The sequence below is a fragment of the Octodon degus genome, unplaced genomic scaffold, assembly GCF_000260255.1.
Source record: "Octodon degus isolate 3935 unplaced genomic scaffold, OctDeg1.0 scaffold00268, whole genome shotgun sequence".
Taxonomy (NCBI): Eukaryota; Metazoa; Chordata; class Mammalia; order Rodentia; family Octodontidae; genus Octodon; species Octodon degus.
In genome coordinates this window covers 2,280,914-2,286,640 of record NW_004524844.1, presented here as the reverse complement: position 1 = coordinate 2,286,640, position 5,727 = coordinate 2,280,914, and positions in this window count along the sequence as shown.

The following is a 5,727-nucleotide window of genomic DNA, read 5'->3' as shown; positions in this document are numbered from 1 at the left end:
AAACACCCTCAGAAGAGCACCTCAGGAGAAACAGGCTTGACCGCTATGCCATCATCAAGTTCCCCCTGACCACAAAGTCAGCCATGAAAAAGACTGAGGACAACAACACACTCGCGTTCATTGTGGATGTCAAAGCCAATAAGCACCAAATCAAACAAGCTGTGAAGAAGCTCTATGACATCGATGTGGCCACAGTCAATTCCCTAATTAGGCCTGATGGAGAGAAGAAGACATATGTTTAACTGGCTCCTGATTTTGATGCATTGGATGTTACCAACAAAATTGGGACCATCTAAACTGAGTCCAGCTGGCTAATTCTAAATATAAACTTTTTTTTCCAGTTTAAAAAAAAAAAGAAAAAAGAAAAATATTCCAGCTAAAAATTAACAAGTTTGGTCATTTTGAGGCTTGACTTTTTGGTTTACTATAATGTTAAAACCTCTAAATAGATGTTGTTTCCCTGGTTTATATTATTAGTGTTGGCTTTTCCTGTAAAACACAACAGTATCACTCCTGCCTACCTTACATTGTATACTAGACTTTATTGTTTCTCATGTTCCTTGGATTACTTACTGGTTTATCCTAGCCATGGGCAGCTATCAGTAACAATTTCATACCTATACCAAAGAAATCTGATTCTTAATATCTGATATTTTACCAGTACTTTACTTGATAAGGGATTATTGGAACCCAGTCACAGAATTTAAAAATAAACTCCAGCTCTTCTTAGCAATTTGAATCTTTTCATGGAGGCCAAGGACTCATTGCAAAACATTTTTGCAAATATGAATACTTAATATTGGATCCAAAGAACAATATATTTTAGATGGGCTGTATTTATTGGTAGCTTTTTTTTTTTGGTAGCTTATTTTAAAGCAAAGCAAAAACAATGGAGTATGAGTTTGCTGTCATTAGAACAGTTTTTGAAAACATGGTATAAAAGTGTTCTCATTTTCCTTATTTTAATTATACAAAGATGTTATTAATGTCGTTTTTTGAAATACCTTAAAAATTACCCCAAATGTTGACACTGATGCATCAAACAACAAAGTGTCTTTAGTGTATTTAAAAACTACATAAATAAAAGTTTATCACTTTATAAAACAATTAGGAAAACAAATCAAGGATATAACATTGGGGAAAAACAATGAGGGAACATGGTGCTATGCAATGAAAATATACTTCAATAAATGAAATACAGTACAGAGTAAGTGTCTTAACAATTCAGGTAAAGAATTATTCATGAGAGGAAACAATTTTAGCAGAAATTATTACAACTTGTGTATAAAAACCTATCTACATAACATGTGCCAGGTTGTCAGTGGAGAAAGATTCACGAAGATATTAAGAGAAACACAATTTTATTTTATTACATAGAATGGGGTGAATCTCACACTTCTCCAAAAACTAAAAATCAGATGCATCTTTACAACTATTGGCATGTGTGCAGTTATTTGCATTTGAGCTTGATATCTTAGCCCAACTGGTCATGATCATGCTATATGTATGAGGCACAGATTTGCATGCAACCCCTAAATTAGTGCTTGAAGTATGTTAGATGAATAGTGTATGTTTATGAAACACAAAAATGTAATCCTCAGTCCACAGCAATTTAATACAATAATAACATAAGCCCCAAAGGAAATTTTGAATGCTTCCACTGGTCTAAAAGTCCAGTGCGCTACCCAGAGCCAGATCCCAAAGGAAATTTTAAGTGAGGTCATTCCTGGGAGAAGAAAAACTCAGACAAAATAATGTTAATAGAAAGCAAAAATGTTTATTTTTCTAGTAATATTATACTTCAACATTTAATAAGTACATGGTACATATTGATTTAAAGTAAGATCTATTTCTGATTGTTACTTCAACTTTTTCCACATCACATTTCATAATGCAACCCTGTACAAGGAGCACATAGTTTTCCTCTTACATGAAGCACTGCGTGAATTCCTCTGTTGTAAAACTAAAATATGTGTGATGTGAGCTTAACCACTGAAAACAGCTTGAGGACAGATAAACTTCATCAATGGATAATGGAAAAATTTGGAAATTTTGTCATTATTTTTCAGCAGAACGAAAGGACAGATAGTTGGATAACATGATGACAACATTACACTTATCCCCTCTAAAACTGGAATTTTCTTGTGTGAATAAAATGTTAAAAAAGTAACGATGTTGTTTGAGCAATAGAAGAAAAGAAAGCAACTCACCAACAAAAAAATGTTTTGAGTTGCTTTGATTTCTTTAGGTGTCTGGGAAGAGGGGCTATGAACATACTTGGCTCTCCTGTGGTGCCTGTAGAGGAGATGCACCATGTAGATACTGGTGCACAGCATGAGCACCAAAAACACAAGATCACAGGCCAATACGATGCTTACATATGACCATGTATCATTGGTTGGCATCCTTGCAGTTTGGCAGTACACATGAGAATACCCATGACCAACAAGAGAAACATTCCCAATTGCCCTTACACCCTCAATAATACGGATATAAATAAGCAAGTTGATGATCCAGAAGATAAGCAAAGAAGGCACAATTGTTGCAGAGAGTTTAGACTTAAGCTGTGCCCATTTTGAATTCATGGGGCTGATAGTGATGGCTTGAAATGTACTCACAAGTGAAGTTGAGCAGATGGAAACGCCCCGGGAAGCTCTGTATGTGTACAAAATTACCTTACAACCAATATCATCCAAAAACTGTTTTGCTCCAAAGGATGCCTTGATATATGGTATCAGTGAGAGTATGATAGTCAAATTATTCACAGCTGCAAGATGAATCATAATAAAATCTATGGATCTCACAAGGTTAGGTTGAGTTATGAAAGCATACATAAGTGCCACAAACAGTGAAGTGTTCCCCATGACGCCAACACAAACCTGAGATATCAGGAAAGCGCCAAACAGTGCTGCACTGGGAAACATTTTATGCATAATATTTTGATAGTCGACTTAGACAACGAAAGCCTAAAGTAAAAAAATGAAAGATTTTTCTAAAATTTGCATTTAATTCTACTCAAACTAAAAAAGAGATGGTAAAAAAGGGGAGGGATAAAAAAATTTTAAAGGGGGAGGGATAAACATTATACAAAGTGAAGGAGACTCAGTGGAAAGGGATTTATGGAAGAAGAGAGAATAGAAATAAAATTGATAAAGGTGTTAGACATATATATATACCAATGTTCTAAGTGCAAAATTACTGTTATGCATTGAAAACATATGCCACTTTTTTGAAAAGTATCTATACAGTGTTAATGCAAGATCACATACAAAATAGTTCTGGATTTGAGGAGATGATGGTGTGTCCAACATCACAAGAGGATGTGGCTCTACTGCCAACTGGCTTTGCAGAGATTCTCGAGAATCTTATAGTACAGAACTAGGTGCTGTGGATGGAGAGGAATCCATGGCCTCACCCTCCAATCTTGAACACTAAAATAAGGATTGGATGACCACGTGAAAGTCAAACGTAACTGTTTTAAGAAATTTCTCATTAGAGTGTCAAATGGCATTTCTTCTGTAAACATGTTTTAATGTTCTAAGCTCTCTAAAAAGAATGAATTTTATAACATATAGAAAGAAAAATGCATACTTCGACTTTTTCCAATTTAATTGACTCCCAATGCTTCTAACTCATCTAAAACCGGGTTTTAAACTGGGGACTTGTTACCTGTCTTCCTAGCTCACAGATCAACCAGAAATGTTTTCAGACATACTTGCATCATACCACTTATTGTAAAATTACTGGTTTGCAAAGAATATAGAAAAAATGTTCATTAAATATCCCACAGTAATAAATATTCCACAAAGCAACTGAAACAATAAGAAATAGACACATATACCATGGATTATAAACACAGGATAGCAACAATTTTCTCCAAATTTGATATTGACAGATGTAAAATCCATTTTTTGTCTGAACACTTTATTATACTTTTGGTAAAAAGGGAACTACTAGATTCTTAAATAAAACCAGAGGAGGCACAATACAAATTCCACTAAGGCTGACACCGAAATTCCTAAGGTCAATGTTTCATCTCTCCAATGGATTTTGGAGTAGTGTTCCAAATATCACTTGGTTGGAGATGCATGCTTCCACTGAACAGCGTTTTCTTGTCCATGAAACAACATTTTCCAACACATATTGTGCTTTTGTGGAATTCTATAAGTTTCTTTTATAGTGCAAAAGGCCAGGAAAGTATTCTAAACTAAGCATGCAGTATTTTCTGTTTCACAACTCTATATTGTAACTTCTATGTAATAAATATATTCACATTATTTAAGGATATGCAACAAATTGAAATAATTTGTGGAACAAACACAATATAAGTGTGTGATTTCCCCATAACATTATTTGTTCCTGTAAAAACATTTTAATTTGGTATTATCATTAGAGTGTTTGATTTTGTAGTAACTATATGAGTGATAACTCTTACTGAGCTTGATAACTCAGCTTTTTATTATGTGATGTGACTGTTTCAGGTTCCCATTCATGTTCTCTCAGTTTTCATGAAGAGGAGGCTTTGCACAATCTTTCTGTACTCAGAATTCTTTTCTCAGGTAGTATCACTCCTGGTTGAAAAACCACGCTTTTTCATCATTAGTTCTGGAAAGCACTGACTATTGAATATGACCAGCCAATGAAGAGAATGTTGAAGAGAGCACAGAAAAAGCAGACAGGACAAATACAGGTAAAGCACAACCTTTTGGAGACTTGAAAGTAAGAGAGTGTCTTAAGTACCATGCAGACAGGAAGATTCCTGTACCTGAAGACAAAGTAAGGGATCAATATGAAAACCACACAAGAAACTACATTTTCTAGATAGGTCTCAAACTTGGAAGCTGCCTATGTGTCTATACAACAGGTGAATGAATAAAGAAATTTTGGCATTTACACACCACAGAAAAATAGTGTCCATAAGAAAATATAAACAACTCATTAGAAGACATTTCCCGGTAGGATAAGCGCTTGACTTGCAAATGCAAGGATCTGAGTTCAATCCCCAGTTCTGCCAAAAAAAAAAAAAAAGAAGAAGACATTAATGCATCTGAGACCATAATATTAAGTGAGATAAGAGCCCCCCAGGTTTAAATACTGCATAATTTATCTTATAGAAGAATCTCAATATATAAAAAAGAGAGGGCTGGTGAGATGGCTCAGTGGTCTAAAGCACCTACTTAGAACAAGCTTAGCAAAGCACATGGACTGCGGTTCAATCCCCCAGCACCACATGCCAGCCACCCTGCCCCCTGGTGGGCTGAGCTGGCCACACACACACACACATAAATAAATAAATTTTTTTTAAAAAAGAGAAAAATTTAAAAAGATAGGGCAGGCCAAATAGCTCAGTGGATTAAAGCGCCTGCAAATAAGCAATGTTTATTTTGTATAATATAGAGATATTGTTAAATCATGTCCACCTAGACACATAGTAATGTTTTCTTTTCCCCACAAATAAATACTACCATGAAAATTGACTTCTTAGGTTCGAACTAATACTTACATGGCATATGATTTCTTTTGACTCTATAGTTCCAAATAAGAGAATACTAAAAATTTGAGAACTATATGTGAAATGAGTGTAAATAACACGTACTTAGTCTTATGTTCCTTCCAATTGTATTTTTATGTTATTTATTCTCTTATGTTATGAGTCATTTTATTCTTCATGTTACCTAATATACAATAAAAATATCTGTATAATGTTCCAATTACATTACAAAAAAA